Source organism: Physeter macrocephalus, chromosome 7 (assembly GCF_002837175.3).
Source record: "Physeter macrocephalus isolate SW-GA chromosome 7, ASM283717v5, whole genome shotgun sequence".
Lineage (NCBI taxonomy): Eukaryota > Metazoa > Chordata > Mammalia > Artiodactyla > Physeteridae > Physeter > Physeter macrocephalus.
The window spans coordinates 48,770,010-48,786,870 of record NC_041220.1 but is presented as its reverse complement, the minus strand read 5'-3'; the positions used below and the strand labels follow the sequence as shown (position 1 = coordinate 48,786,870).

General features: G+C 42.7%; 1 protein-coding gene across 1 annotated transcript in view; it reads right to left on the bottom strand.

The window, feature by feature from the left end:
- The window catches only part of HOPX (HOP homeobox), a 34,341-nt gene extending 20,996 nt beyond the window's left edge, over nt 1-13,345 (bottom strand). Inside the window, exon 1 of the mRNA XM_024131919.2 lies at nt 13,217-13,345. The gene's annotated coding sequence lies outside the window, so the exon portion shown is untranslated. The remainder of the gene's footprint in view (nt 1-13,216) is intronic.
- Nucleotides 13,346-16,861: the final 3,516 nt, after the last annotated feature.

The following is a 16,861-nucleotide window of genomic DNA, read 5'->3' as shown; positions in this document are numbered from 1 at the left end:
GAAGGATTGGTGTTAGCTCTTCTCTAAATGTTTGATAGAATTCACCTGTGAAGCCATCTGGTCCTGGACTTTTGTTTGTTGGAAGATTTTTAATCACAGTTTCAATTTCATTACTTGTGATTTGTCTGTTCATATTTTCTATTTCTTCCTGGTGCAGTCTTGGAAGGTTATAACTTTCTAAGAATTTGTCCATTTCTTCCAGGTTGTCCATTTTATTGGCATAGAGTTGCCTGTAGTAGTCTCTTAGGATGCTTTGTGTTTCTGCATTGTCTGTTATAACTTCTCCTTTTTCATTTCTAATTTTATTGATTTGAGTCCCCTCCCTCTTTTTTCTTGATGAGTCTGGCTAATGGTTTATCCATTTTTTTTTATCTTCTCAAAGAACCAGCTTTTAGTTTTATTGATCTTTGCTATTGTTTTCTTTGTGGCATGATATACTTATTTCTGCTCTGATCTTTATGATTTATTTCATTTATTTCTGCTCTGATCTTTATGATTTCTTTCCTTCTGCTAACTTTGGGTTTTGTGTGTTCTTCTTTCTCTAGTTCCTTTAGGTGTAACGTTAGATTGTTTGAGATTTTTCTTGTTTCTTGAGGTAGTCTTGTATAGCTATAAACTTCCCTCTTAGAACTGCTTTTGCTGCATCCCATAGGTTTTGGATCATCGTGTTTTCATTGTCATTTGTCTCTAGGTATTTTTTGATTTCCTCTTTGATTTCTTCAGTGATCTCTTGGTTATTTAGTAACGTATTTTTTAGCCTCCATGTGTTTGTGTTTCTTACGTTATTTTCCCTGTAATTGATTTCTAATATCATAGCGTTGTGGTCAGAAAAGATGCTTTGATATGATTTCAATTTTCTTAAATTTGCCGAGGCTTGATTTGTGACCCAAGATGTGATCTATCCTGGAGAATGTTCTGTGCGCACTTGAGAAGAAAGTGTAATCTGCTGTTTTGGGATGGAATGACCTATAAATATCAATTAAATCTATCTGGTCTATTGTGTCATTTAAAGCTTGTGTTTCCTTATTAATTTTCTGTCTGGATGATCTGTTTATTGGTGTAAGTGAGGTGTTAATGTCTGCCACTATTATTGTGTTACTGTCAGTTTCCTCTTTTATGGCTGTTAGCACTTGCCTTATGTATTGAGGTGCTCCTATGTTGGGTGCATATATATTTATAATTGTTATATCTTCTTCTTGGATTGATCCCTTGATCATGACGTAGTGTCCTTCCTTGTCTCTTGTAACCTTCTTTATTTTAAAGTCTATTTTATCTGACATGAGTATTGCTAGTCCAGCTTTCTTTTGATTTCCATTTGCATGGAATATCTTTTTCCATTCCCTCACTTTCAGTCTGTATGTGTCCCTAGGTCTGAAGTGGGTCTCTTGTAGACAGCATATATATGGGTCTTGTTTTTGTATCCATTCAGCCAGTCTGTGTCTTTTGGTGGGAGCATTTAATCCATTTACATTTAAGGTAATTATCGATATGTATGGTCCTATTACCATTTACTGAATTGTTTCGGGTTGTTCTTGTAGGTCTTTTCCTTCTCTTGTGTTTCTTGCCTAGAGAAGTTCCTTTAGCATTTGTTGTAAAGCTGGTTTGGTGGTGCTGAACTCTCTCAGCTTTTGCTTGTCTGTAAAGGTTTTAATTTCTCCATCAAATCTGAATGAGATCCTTGCCGGGTAGAGTAATCTTGGTTGTAGGTTTTTTTCCTTCATCACTTTAAATATGTCCTGCAACTCCCTTCTGGCCTGTAGCATTTCTGCTGAAAGATCAGATGTTAACCTTATGGGGATTCCTTTGTGTGTTATTTGTTGTTTTTCCCTTGCTGCTTTTAATATGTTTTCTTTGTATTTAATTTTTGACAGTTTGATTATTATGTGTCTTGGCGTGTTTATCCTTGGGTTTATCCTGTATGGGACTCTCTGTGCTTCCTGGACTTGATTGACTATTTCCTTTCCTATATTAGGGAAGTTTTCAACTATAATCTCTTCAAATATTTTCTCAGTCCCTTTCTTTTTCTCTTCTTCTTCTGGGACCCCTATAATTCGAATGTTGGTGCATTTAATGTTGTCCCAGAGGTCTCTGAGACTGTCCTCAGTTCTTTTCATTCTTTTTTCTTTATTCTGCTCTGCAGTAGTTATTTCCACTATTGTATCTTCCAGGTCACTTATCCGTTACTGTATGTTTGCCTTTTTCATTTTGTAATTTTCTTGTTTCTAGTTGTGGCCTTTTTCACCTAGAGGAGTTCCTTTAACATTTGTTGTAAAACTGCTTTCATGGTGCTGAATTCTTTTAGCTCTTGCTTGTCTGTAAAGGTTTTGATTTCTCCATCGAGTGTGAATGAGATCCTTGCCTGGTAGAGTAATCTTGGTTTTAGGTTCTTCCCTTTCATCACTTTAAGTATATCATGCCACTCCCTTCTGGCTTGTAGAGTTTCTGCTGGGAAATCAGCTGTTAACCTTATGGGAGTTCCCTTGTATGTTATTTATCGTTTTTTCCCTTGCTGCTTGTAATAATTTTTCTTTGTCTTTAATTTTTGCCAATTTGATTACTATGTTCTCAGCGTGTTTCTCCTTGGATTTACCCTGTATGGGACTCTCTGCGCTTCCTGGACTTGGGTGGCTATTTCCTTTCCCATGTTAGGGAAGTTTTCGACTATAATCTCTTCAAATATTTTCTCAGGTCCTTTCTGTCTCTCTTCTCCTTCTGGGACCACTATAATGCAAATGTTGTTGTGTTTAATGTTGTCCCAGAGGTCTCTTAGTATGTCTTCATTTCTTTTCATTCTTTTTTATTTATTCCTTTCCGCAGCAGTGAATGCCACCATTCTGTGTTCCAGGTCACTTATCCGTTCTTCTGCCTCAGTTATTCTGCTATTGATTCCTTCTAGTGTAGTTTTCATTTCAGTTATTGTATTGTTCATCTCTGTTTGTTCTTTAATTCTTCTAGATCTTTGTTAAACATTTCTTGCATCTTCTCGATCTTTGCCTCCATTCTTTTCCCGAGGTCCTGGATCATCTTCACTATCATTATTCTGAATTCTTTTGCTGGAAGATTTCCTATCTCCATTTCATGTAGCTGTTTTTGTGGGGTTTTATCTTGTTCCTTCATCTGGGACATAGCCCTCTGCCTTTTCATCTTGTCTATCTTTCTGTGAATGTGGTTTTTGTTCCACAGGCTGCAGGGTTGTAGTTCTTGCTTCTGCTGTCTGCCCTCTGGTGGATGAGGCTATCTAAGAGGTTTGTGGAAGTTTCCTGATGGGAGGGACTGGTGGTGGGTAGAGCTGGCGGTTGCTCTGGTGGGCAGAGCTCAGTAAAACTTTAATGTGCTTGTCTGCTGATGGGTGGGGCTGGGTTCCCTCCCTGTTGGTTGTTTGGCCTGAGGCAACCCAACACTGGAGCCTACCCAGGCTCTTTGGTGGGGCTAATGGCAGACTCTGGGAGGGCTCACGCCAAAGAGTACTTCCCAGAACTTCTGCTGCCAGTGTCCTTGTCCCTTGGTGAGCCACAGCTGCCCCCTGCCTCTGCAGGAGACCCTCCCACACTAGCAGGTAGGTCTGGTTCAGTCTCCTATGGGGTCACTGCTCCTTCCCCTGGGTGCCAATGCACACACTGCTTTGTGTGTGCCCTCCTAGAGTGGAATCTCTGTTTTCCCCAGTCCTGCCAAAGTCTTGCAATCAAATCCTGCTAGCCTTCAAAGTCTGGTCCTCTAGGAATTCCTCCTCCTGTTGCCAGACCCCCAGGTTGGGAAGCCTGAGGGGGGCTCAGAACCTTCACTCCAGTGGGTGGACCTGTGTGGTATAAGTGTTCTCCAGTTTGTGAGTCACCCACCCAGCAGTTATGGGATTTGATTTTATTGTGATAGCACCCCTCCTACCATCTCACTGTGGCTTCTCCTTTGTCTTTGCATGTGGGGTATCTTTTTTGGTGAGTTCCAGTGTCTTCCTGTCGATGATTGTTCAGCAGTTAGTTGTGATTCCAGTGTGCTCGAAAGAGGGAGTGAGAGCATGTCGTTCTACTACGCCATCTTGAACCAATCCACGGTTTGTTTGTTTTTTACTTATTTGCAGCTTAGTTTTCTTCTCTGTAAAATGTGACTAAAAACTTCCTTCCTTGCCTATTTACTCCAGTTGTGAACCAGTGAGATTATTTTGCTCATGAAACAATTTAGAAAACTGTAAAATAACATACACATTTCCAGAAGTGTTATGACTATTTCTTCAGCCAGAAAAGTGAAGCTATTGGGCCACATGACCTCTGAGATAATTTCTCTTTTAATATTCTGATGATCAGAATGGTCTGGGTTTCAAATCATCATGTTATTCTTCATCAACAGTTTACTGATGTCATTGACCTGAGAAAGGGGAGTACAGTGGCCTCTTTTAGCCTATGTCCCTGATTTGCTGAACGCTTTGTGTCTAGTTTCTACTTCAAAGAACAACTGAGGGGCCCATGAAATATTTTGAACCAAGGTGCATTTTAATATTCAGCCTATCTGTTAAATTAACATGACATATAATTTGTCATCACTTAAGTGAGGACACTTAAGTGTAAAAGGGGTGCTGTGAATAATTACACTAGAACAACAGGCATACATCAGAAATGTCCCAGGCAAACCTGGATATCTGGTCCCCTTATTATATGTAAAAGGTTAAATTTTTCACTTAGGTGTGGGAAAGTAACAATGCACCTGTTGAATTTAGGCATCTGAGCTGCTGTTAGTAAGATGCAGGTCTATTAGGATCTTAGAGGACAGAACCACATACACCTATCCAAAGTAATGAACAGGAGGCTGCTTTTTGCTCTAAAGAAAGCACACTTGTTGCAGCTCTGTGGTTAAAGGTAAGAGGACATACTATAGCTTCAAATTTCCTGATCTTTCATTTTTACTGCAGTTTGAATACATAGAATAGAAATTTATCTGGTAGGGTGAATAATGCTTGGGCTTCTGCCTGCTTTGGGTATTGTTAGTATAGTTGTACTAATGCTTAGTAAGTGTGAATACCCATTACATATCAAACAGAGTTTGGGCCTATGATCAAATATAAACAAAGGAACAAAACTGGCTTGTACTAGAGATTTCCATGGTGCAGAGCCAGGGCTTTTCAAACCAGATAACACAGGAAGCATGAGACCTGTGAAGTAAATTGAATCATCAGCTCTCCTCTTTGAAAATCTCTGATTCCCTAATACACCAAGAAATTAGAGTTCTGCTATTGTGGGGTGGGGGGTTGGGCGGTGTCTCGATATTTCTAAAGAAAACCATTAAACATAAAGGGAAATTTGCACTACTAAACCTAGAAGCAAGTAACAAAAAGATCAAATTTCTAAAGAGTTTGTAGAGAAGAAAAATGGCACAAAGAAGTCAAAATGGCAGATAAATATTCTTTTTGTGTTTTAGAGTATGTTATTAATTTTTGTGTGACCCATTTAGCTTCCTAATTATGTTTTATTTAGGAGAACATTAATTATATTAATTAAGTCATTAGGGAGGTGTGTGTGTTTGTTGCATAGAAAAGGAGGGATGCTCAGAAACTTAAATGCCGATGATGGAAATCAGTCTGATATTTTAAAAATTTAGTCCCTATAAGCCACACATAGATAATTAAGAATCAAGTAGAATTGTCATATTTCTCTGTGACCATTCAGTAACTTTAGAATGTTAAAAAATTAGTTTCTTTCTGAAAATGTTCTCATTCCAATGCCTGACTCTGAAAAGGGCTGTTCATTTGTAATTCTGGGGACATGTCATCATGATTTATTGTTTTTGAAAATGTATTCTGGGTTCTACAATATTTTTGCCTGAGCCCTAATTACCTAGTAAGGAACAGTAGTTGGCAACCTTCAAGGGATGGCACATGCATGATCGGTAGATGTTTTGGGTGCCCACTCATAGGCCTTTGAAACCTGCCCAATGCAAGCAGGCATAACTTCCTCGGGTTGTTTGTGCATTTGCAGAAAAGACTCTTTGATAGAATGGAATTCTCTCTTTGCACAAATACACTTCAGTCAATTATTATTTTTTATGGTCCAACTACCATTCTTATTTTATGACTGTACTTTAAGTAATGGATAAAATAACACACACCTGGTTCTTTGTTGAGCTCCAAGTTATGCCAAAGTCCAGCCATGCATGCTGCTTGTTGCCATGATACTCTGTTATATGGACTTTATTTTTTCCCCCATTGAGTGGTTTTTATGAACAGGTGTTCAACTAATGGGATAAACAGAGGGTGTGCTGCTCTAGCCTAATCATTAACATCATAAAATAATTGAAAAGGACAGATAACACCAGAAAGCTAACTCTGAACCTACAGTAGATTCTTTCTCTGAGCATCAGACATAATGTTGCAGAAAGAGGCTGGATGGAGCCTCAAAAGACCCGCACTCTCCTTCCAGCAGTAGCACTTAAATCCCCAAGTGACTGTGGACAATTCACTTAATTGCTTTGAATCTCCATTTCTTCATCTATAACTGAAGCTGTAATCCTACTCCACCTGTCCCACAAGCTTGTAGTAGGATTCAGTGAGATGGATTAAGTTTATGAATAGCATTATAAACAGTATATAGATACAAGATACCATTATTAAGGTTCTAATCCAGCTTTCCCAGTGATTCAGGATATAATGTTGGGCAACTAATAACATTCAGTTTTGCAACCATTAGTGTAGCAAAACATTGTAGAAACTTCATCAAACTTATGCCTAAAAAGATTTCTTAGAACATTTCATTTGCTTTGTCCAGTAATCAGTCACCAATATGGAGAAATTAAATGCTTCTAAAACTGACCAGCCAAGTTTAAGAAGATGACATTGAGAAGGAGAGATTGCTGAAGATCACACTCTTTAAGTTCCAGAAAATTATTTCGGTTACTTTTTAAAGTCTTAGTAAAGGAACACAGAGAAGCTCCTAGATGTTTGAAATACTAGACTAGAACTTATGGTGTCATGTGTCTCCATTTTTTATGGACAGTTCAATATTCCATATTGCTTAAAGAAAGCGTAGGCCACCTCTCCCTTCCCCTGTCCCCCACCAACCAGATCTAAAGGGTGGTTGAGTATACGTGTGAGTGTATTCATTATGGCATCATTGGTGAGAACTAGGGACAGAAGAAATGCCCAACACTAGAGGATTAGATAAGCCAATAGTGTATATGAGTAGCAAAGTTACTGTGTATATGGAGTTAGAAGTAATGCATAGGAAACATTAGAAATATAATCAGCAATGTAGGTAGACCATAAAAATATGGTGTAGAGTTAAAAGAGAGAGCAAGAAAGAGGGAGAGTGGGAGAGCAGAAGAAATAGAATGAGATGTAAAACCTAAGAAGGGTCTTGTGTGCACTGTGAATTAAGGAATGTGTTAACTCAACGTGAAACTAAAGACCAAAAAAAAGACTTGAAAAATTAGAACACTGTTGGACTGCCCCATCTTTCAGAGCTTGTCTGTATAATTCTTTCCAGTGTATTTTTTGCATAATGAGGGAATACTTCATGGCTCACCTAATACCCTTCATGCTGCAGCCTACACCAATCCCTGGGCTTGGTTCTTCCCCGAAGGGCAAGGTGAATAGCTGGTCATTGTCCTCCATGACCGTACTCCATGCTTTTCAACACCATCATCAAATGGCTTTCTAGCCTTCTCTTATCCAATTTAAATAACACCAGGTCCTTTTGCCACTCTTTATAGACTTTGAAAAAATTATTTAGTCATCTAGGAGCTCTTTTTAGCTAGTTCCAAGGACTCTCCTCCCTTTAAAATTGTGGAACCCTGAACTGGGTACCATGCTAATGAAGGCAGGAGAGGCCTCCCTCTTTCTTCACTCCTGCTTCAAAAACCTCAGTTCTAGTCGTTTCCAAAGGATGCTAGTCTATTGGGGCTGGCCAAAAAGTTCATTTGGGGTTTTCCATAAGATCATATGGAAAACCCCAAATGAACTTTTTAGCCAACCCAATACTATCCACAAAGAGTGTGAAGAATACACAATAAAGTGATAGACATTTCTGGGCATAAATTATTGAATTAAAGATTTTTATAAAACAGATTCTACTCCTGAACCAATAGACTAGAAATTTGGAAAGGAGGCAGGGAATATAAGCCCTAGGGAAAATTGTTTATGTAAATTTCCTAAGGGAGGAAACCTCACAGGAAGGAAATGAAAAGACATCAACAAAGACTAGACTATCTAAGCAGATCTGTCATGCCCTTAAGAATTACAGGAAATTTCCATCACCATCCATCTAGATCTAATGGCTGGAATGACCACCATTAGTTTTCTGCCCCTTGTACTCTAAGAGATTAGAGCTGATCAATGTCTGCCTTACGCTGTTTATGACTTCGTTTTTGTTTTAACATGTAAAGATAGAATAGTTCATTCATGAAAGATCTGACAGGATTTTTATGTTTGGTCACATTTTATCAAAACCGCCAGAAGTAAATTACAAGAAATTATATGAGGGTGGGTAAAAGTTAACTTCCCTACTTTCAAAAGAGCTTCTATCATGACCTAAACATGGTCATAAGCTAACAAGAGCCTAAAGCAAATATCAGAGTAAAGCTGACCTTGTGATTAACGATTCCTTGAAGGCCCAGCATTCATACTGAACTTCTTTTTGATGAGCCAATATAAATAAACAGCTCTCTGTCTGGGCAGGACGGATACAGTGCTTCCCACAGGGAACCTGAGTCACAGCGGAAGTGAGTGACTTGGCAGAGAGGCCAGAATGAGGCCTGGGGAGGCCTGGGTTCAGAGTCAGCTCAGCTTCCAACTAATCCTAAGATACAGGGCAACTCGCTTTACTCTCTTGTACCTTCCTATACTGTATTCACAGGTGACCATAGAGTATATTGCTCATGGCCAGGAATTGTTGAGAATGAAAGGGGGCACTATTAAAATCCACTGGGACAAGTGATGTTTTAGGCTTTTACCTCCTGCTTTAAAATTCCATTATAGCTGAAGTAGAGCTGAACATAGGACTGGGTTCCTGACCAAGAGACCCCTACTCTGCTTCCCAGGCTAGGCTGTCTACATGGGACTGTAGACCTGTCTACACTGCCAGGACCTGTCTATACTGGAGTTCTGTGGAAGAGTGTTCACCATATCACCTAAAGATCAATGAAGGCATTTTCCCAGCAATTAAAAAGGACAGCCTGACCTGCACCTGCTTGGTCAGGCACTCATACATCCCAAACCCCACCTGTGTTCAGAATCAACAGCAGTGGAACGCCAAATCCACATCAAGGTCACTGAAAGGCAAGGGAGGCCAAGGGAGCCAGGGCCAGGAAGAGGGCAGGTGCAGGCAGCCCCTGTGTCAGGACAGCCCCTTTTATTTGCAGCCTCAAGCCTGTTCTCCACTGGCCCAAGGCCTGTGGACAGGATGGGGTGATCCAGGGGCTGCCTTGGGATGCTCAGGTGTTGGGTTTTGTTTTGTTTTGTTTTGTTTTTTACCTCACCACGTGGCATGAGGGATCTTAGTTCCCCGACCAGGGATCGAACCCTCACCCCCTCAGTGGCATCCTGGAGTCTTAACTGCTGGACTGCCAGGGAAGTCCCTCCTCAGGTGTTGGTTTTTAACGGGCAGGTTAGACTTCATAAATCACTCTGGGCCACAGGCCACCATTCTAACAATTTCATCATTGCATAGCCCTGTTCACCTGGCTTTTTTTAAAGTTGGAGGAAGCCATCAACAACATCAGAAAACTAATCCATGTTAGGTCATGACACAATCTTAAAAAAATGTGCCCAAGGGAAATAAGCCATTCCACACTAAGAGAATTTGGAAACAAAGGTTAGGGGAAAATGTTTAAAAAAAAAAAGTCATCCGGGCTTTCCTGGTGGCGCAGTGGTTGCGCGTCCGCCTGCCGATGCAGGGGAACCGGGTTCGCGCCCCGGTCTGGGAGGATCCCACATGCCGCGGAGCGGCTGGGCCCGTGAGCCATGGCCGCTGAGCCTGCGCGTCCGGAGCCTGTGCTCCGCAACGGGAGAGGCCATGACAGAGGCCCGCATACCACACACACACACACACACACACACACACACACACAAAATGTCATCCAAAGAAGGCAGAAATTCTGTCGCTGTTTTATAACCCTATTTCATCAGCGGTGCAAAAAAATTTGTTTTTAATTTACTCATTAAAAAATAATTTTTTTTGGTGAGACTCTGAACGGCAAGAAGAAGGAACATTTGGCTTCTGAAGAGCAGCATTAAACCAATTTTGGGGTGTCACCCTGGTGGCAACAGCCTAATCCTTTCCCCCAAAACTTGGGTCCCCATCTCCTGGTCCCCCAGGACCCAGGATAATGCTCCCCTTCCCCTTCCCCTCCTCACTGCTGTTCTCACCAATGAGGTCTCTGTGCCACCTGGCTCCCTGCAGCCTGCAGACGCTACTTCCCCAGAGGGAGGTTAAGTACACCCCTGACCACACCCCTCTTCAGAGGCTGGACCTACCTAGTACAGCTGCCACTTGCCAACAAGAGCTGCAGCAATCTGAGCTTTCCGTATAGAAGAAAGGGCCGTCGGAGTCACAGGAAATAAGGGGACCCAAGCTGCAGGACTGGGTGGGTCCTCAAGGAAAGAAGCCCCTTGTCACGAAGCCTGGGCAAGCTGTTCTACCAGTGCCAGCCTTCTGCCCTGGAGAAGGAAGCAGGTAATATTTATAAAGCCCTGTGACCAGAATGTATTGACTTTTTATCTCTACTGTAGTGACCTTAATGTGACTTTCCATTTCTCAGAAAGATAAATGAAATGCAGCCATCTCCGATGAGGACGAATGCATTTAACAAAGAATAGACTGATTCAGAAAAAGAAATCTCTCAGGGCCCACAGTGTGCAGGGAGTTCCCTATGGGATGTGATTTGAGGATTTCTATTGAAAACTTCCAATTTTGGTATATTTTCCCCCAGCAAGCTGCTTGGGATTCTGACCAGTAGGGATTATAAATTTTGCCTAAAACTTTGATTCTCCTGATTTCTCCAAATGGTAATGATATTTATATAACATTTCAAAGAACTCCCAGATAAACATTATCTTGCTGGAACCTATGTAATATACCGGGGAGGAACATAACTCATTAAACAATTATTGTCTATTAACATTATAACTTCAATTAGTTTCCCAGAGCTGGGTAAGAAAAGCCCTAAGGGGGTGAGACACTAGAAATTATCGGACTTGGAGGAGAGGTGGGAAGTCACTTGAAACATGACCAGCTGTGGCCCCAGGGGCAGCCCTACAGCTACCCCTGCAGGGGCACACGTGCCAAGGTGGAGGACAGGCAGGAAGAACAGAAACCACAAACTTCACTCCACTCACGCTTCTGCCTGTGCTGACCCGGAAATCACGATGAAAAAACCTTGTGGTGCCGAATCAACCCATCCCAGTGCTGAGAACCCGGGCTGGCTCCGCAAAGAACCACCTGGCTGTCCCCCGGAGCAGGGCGCCTGGTGCGTCCGCTGCGGTTCTTTTCAACGATTATAATCTTCTGGCTTAGACCAGATATTATGTAGGAAACAAAAGGAAGCTTTAGTTTTGAAACATCCCTTCTCACACGTTAGCACAATCCTTATATAATGTACGTTTGAGGCTCTAATTCCTCCCGCCTGCCGCCGGGAGCATGTCTGGGTTCTAAGGATTTGCTGGAAATGCGCCGGATACCCTATCCTAGCTAGAGTTGGAAATGTGGTGTTGAGGACCTAGAAGTAATGGTCTTGGGGATCCCTCGTCCTCTGAGGTCCTGTTGCTGTCCTCCCTGGGCCCTGGGACAGGGTGGTCGGGGGTTGTGTGGTCGTGTGGCTAAGGGAAGACCCTGCCCTCTCTCTGTGTCAAGTGAGGGGTTTGGCTGTCACCGGTTCTCATCCCCAGCTGCACATTAGAATCACCTGGGGAGCTTTAAAAAGCAGTGCCGGGGGCCACCCACCTTGTCGTTCTTATTTAATTAGTTGGGGTGGAGCTCAGTCCCAGGTATTTTTTTTTTTAATGTTTATTTTTTATTTTTGGCTGTGTTGGGTCTTCGTTTCTGTGCGAGGGCTTTCTCCAGCTGTGGCAAGCAGGGGCCACTCTTCATCGCGGTGCGCGGGCCTCTCACTGCCGCGGCCTCTCTTGTTGCGGAGCACAGGCTCCGGACGCGCAGGCTCAGCGGCCATGGTCTTCCCTGACCGGGGCACGAACCCGTGTCCCCTGCATCGGCAGGCGGACTCTCAACCACTGCGCCACCAGGGAAGCCCCTCCCCAGATTCTTAATTGCCAGATTCTTGACCCAAAGGGAGGAACTATAGAATTCATGCCATGCTTTATTCCTTATTCTAGTCCTACATGCATTTTATGAATATGATATCTAATTATAAACCTTCTACTATCTGCTCCCCCAACTCTTTCCTTCCTCAGTCCCCAGTACCTTTGTTTTGTTCTCTGGGCTCTGGCTATGCTTAACCCTACTAACTAAATACACTCCAGGGCCCTGTGGATTGTCAGGGCTACCTGGGAATTTTTTGCATTCCTCTTACCTTTTAGATGTTCTCACCTAAGCTTTGTGGTGTGTTGTGCCTTTAATTCTTATTCCACTTTACTTAACAACTTACCTGGATACCTGGTGCTCAAATATCACAAACCTATATTTCCTCAAAACCCCAGAGCATGGGATTCCTTTTCACCTTAAACAAGACCAATGTTTTCGTTGTTATAACTGTTAAGCATTATGAGAACCAGAAATAAGAACAAATAGCACTGCAAATTCAGTCGAGCCACCTCTAATCAATCCAGAGACACCTCCCCTTCTGGGAGTTTTGACTCCTTTTGCATCAAAAAATATTTTAAAATGATACGATGTCTGATTTTACAGTAAGTAGAATAGCAATATCGACTTCTAAATGACAGAAATTCATATACATCTGGCACAGTCATACAAGTGCTGGTTTCACTGTATCTTTCAGATAGGAGAGAGCAAGAAAGACATCTCACCTGCTGACCCAAAGGCCAACATGGACTCCCCCCGGCTCCAAATCCACCTCCACCCCACGAAGGTTCTCAAGCTTCTGATGCCTTACACCCTGCATCATTCTCTGGCTCCCCGCTTGGGGCCGTTTCTTAACTTTCATTCTCCCTTTCACCTCTACCTTTTCCCATCAGAATAGCAAACATGGTAATGAAAGCATTTCAGTCCAATCTCTATAAAGGTTCATTCCTCTGCATGAAAACAAACCTCTGAAAGTTACTTACGTGGAAGTGGCAATGGCAAGCCCTGGATTTGGAAGCTAAATTGGCTGAAGCCAGCCTGCTTAAATAGCTGGGTTGGCTGACGCAGGCTGTGGGTAGCACGTTTATTTATGCCTGTGAGTGCACACTTATGCAGGGACCTGAAAAACCTGCAGCATGGGCAGGAAGAGAACACCTGAGAGTTCCATCTCTCCTGGTTATTCAGGTTTAGTATTCAGGCGGAGACCTCTGAGAGTCTCATGGAACTTTCTCGGCACTGCCTTCTTGTCCCTGATCTCTTTCTTAGCCGAGTAGATCTCTTCATCAAGATCGGATGAGAGATGTGCGGCTAAGAGAAGGAAGAAACGCCGGACCCTGGACGCTTGCGCTGTGCTCCTTATTTTGAGCGGGCTTCCCGTTAGACGTTGCCTCATTTCAAAGCATAGGCTTGGTGAGGTTGATTTCACAGCTCTGCGGGCTGGATGCCAAGCTAAGAGCCTGGACAACTGCCCAATCAATGAAAAGTTGTTGTTGTTTATTTTTTTTCCAGGCACAGAACGTACAAATAATAGTTATAAGGGAGGATCAGGTTAGGATGATATAATTTTAGGTCCCCTTAGAAAGCAATTTTAATTTCTTTCCCTCTGCATGTGGACTTTCCTCCCAATTGCCCCTCCCCTTCCTTTGTTAATGAAATTCCTATCTGAGAGTTGCAAGATTCCCCAAGAGAGCTCAAATAAAAAGCCAGTGTGTGAGCAAGGCTGTGGGAAGATGCACTCTCAGGGTAAGTGTTCAGTGGCTTGTATGACCATCGAAGGAAGTGTTCCTAAGGGTGAGGGTATGTGTGTGGGCGTGGGGACCCGGTGAGTCAGTGTTTATCTGGATTTTACAGCTAGATACAGCAGTCAACAGTCAATTGCACGACACTTAACACATTAAGTGGGTTTGATCTTAAGAGGATGAAGGAAGGGAGAGAGGGTTTGGTGAGATCATTTATGGGAGTATCTGTGTGTATTTGCTGGTACACAGCACAAACTGGTAAGTGCCACCCAGATATACACATCGTATATTTTTCACTTCACTGGAGCTAGAAAAGGCCCACTTGATTCTCTTGGGAACAGCAGCTGTATGTGAAAGAAGAGCAGCAATCATTCAGAATATTTCTTTCTCTCTTGGAAAAGGGGATAATGGTTATAAAACATGTGTGGGAGAAAAGCAGAGACAGGGAGCTTAGCCTACCCCAACCCTGGTTACCAGAGGAATTCTTTTGTTTCTGCCTAATTCATTGCCTAACTTTGGACTTCCAAATCTGGATTCTTCCTCCCAGACTTCCTGAATGCAGGGTCTATGTCTTGTTCATCTTTTGACACCCACAGTGCCTGGCACAAATTATTATGACAATGACGGTGAGGATGACGATGATAATGATGATCTAGAATCTAGAGAAACTGACTACGCGCCAGGTTCTGTGTAAAACACTTTACAGAGTTTGCTTATTTAATCCTCATAACTCTATGAGTTAGCTTCTTATTGCTTATTTAATCCTCACAACCTTATGAGTTAGTTTTACAGATGAGGGAACTGATACTCAGAAAAATTAAATGACTTTCCCAAGGTCACAGCAAGTGGTAGGGGTAGAATTTGAATCCAGATCTGTCTCTCTTATACTCAGGACTGATTTGAAGAAATATTTTGAATGTTGCCTAAGAATGTTTTCACCTATTCTTTTTTTTTTTTTTTGCTGTACGCAGGCCTCTCCCTGTCGTGGCCTCTCCCGTTGCGGAGCACAGGCTCCGGACGCGCAGGCTCAGCGGCCATGGCTCACGGGCCCAGCCGCTCCACGGCATGTGGGATCTTCCCGGACCGGGGCACGAACCCGTGTCCCCTGCATCGGCAGGCGGACTCTCAACCACTGCGCCACCAGGGAAGCCCGTTTTCACCTATTCTTATGTGCTTACCTGTTTATCATCGGTCTCTCAGAATGTGATTTCCATGACTTTAATGACCTTGCCTACTTGTCCACTCTTGTAACTCCAGCACCCAGCACAGTGTATGGCACATAGTAAGGGTCTGCTCAATAAATATGTGTATTTACTCAGTTTCTAAATTCCTTTGAAGGCTGTGCAAACCAACAGACAGAGGGTCTGGCATCAGCAGAGTCTAATCTTGCTTCAGACACATTTCTTTTGCTCTTGTATAATGCATTGGCTTCAAGCTGTTTCTCTTTATCCATGTTTCATGGATATGAAACTAAAAGTGGCTAAAACCATAGAGCAGTTTTACATCAATTAAGAACTCTGCAGGTATGTGGTTTCAGGTTGTCCAGTGGTGTAATGAGGTCACCAAGAACCCAGGCTTTTTCTATCTTTCATTTCGTAGCCCCCAGTGTGGCAGTGTTGCCTCTCCTCATGGTAGCAAGGTTGCTGCAGTAGCTCAGTACATTACATCCTTAAACAGGAACATTCAAAGACAGGTAGGAAGGGATGTGGGCCTTCTCCTTAGAATCTCTCTTTGTTAGAGAGGAAAATCTATCCAGAAGACATTAGCAGTTTTCCAGTTATGTCTCCTTACTGAGAAGTGGATCAAATGACCACCACATTGGCTAAATCCACCATCTGCAAAGAGGAAATGAATCACACTGATCAAGGTTCATCTCATGGGCCCAGGAGAAGGTTCCACATTCCCCAGACAAATTTCCCTGATATCTAAACAAAATCAGGGTTCAGTTAATAGGGAGGTAGTTGAGAAGTGCTACCAACAGTTCTGCCAATCCAAGAAATCCTTTAAAGTATGATAACCTAAACAGCTTTAGTGCTTAGGCACCAATCCAGGTCTCAAAAACTGGGTTGCACAATATCAGTTCTCAATTTCTGTGTGCTTTTTTTCTTAAGTGAGAAAACGCTTTGGCTCTCAGCAAAATTAAAACTATTTCATCAACCCACAAATAAGGGAAGTAGCTGGCCACAGTGATTTTCTTCTATAGGTTTAGATCTGAGGTCTTTATATGACCACTGATTTTCTGCATATCCAAGGAATAGCACACAATCTATCAGCCTCTCCTCTTCTCCTGTGGCAAATGGGATTGATGATGCTGTTGCCTTCTTAGAAACGTCAAGTCTAATACGGCAACTAATTATAAAAGATTGCAAAACAGGCTATAGGGGTTTAAGGTTCATTTTCCTGCTCCTCCTCTTGTCTATTATATTTCGGTGGATAACATAATCCTACATGTTTGCATCTGTCTCTGCCTCAGAGCTCCAGCTACTGCCTGGGATGTGTGAACTAGAAATATATGATTGATACAGTAATTCTCACATAGTTCTTTTTCTCTTGGTGGTTAACAAACTTCCAATTAATACCTGCAGATAGGTACTTTCTTCTCTTCGCTGTTCTAGACCTTTTCCTTGTGGTGAGCTTCAGGAATTCTCTTCTCGATTGTCACAATCAAGAGAATTAGGATGAAGGATGAGGGCTTCCCTGGTGGCGCAGTGGTTGAGCGTCCGCCTGCCGATGCAGGGGAACCAGGTTGGCGCCCCGGTCTGGGAAGATCCCACATGCCGCGGAGCGGCTGGGCCCGTGAGCCATGGCCGCTGGGCCTGCGCGTCCGGAGCCTGTGCTCCGCAACGGGAGAGGCCACAGCAGAGGGAGGCCCGCATACCAAAAAAAAAA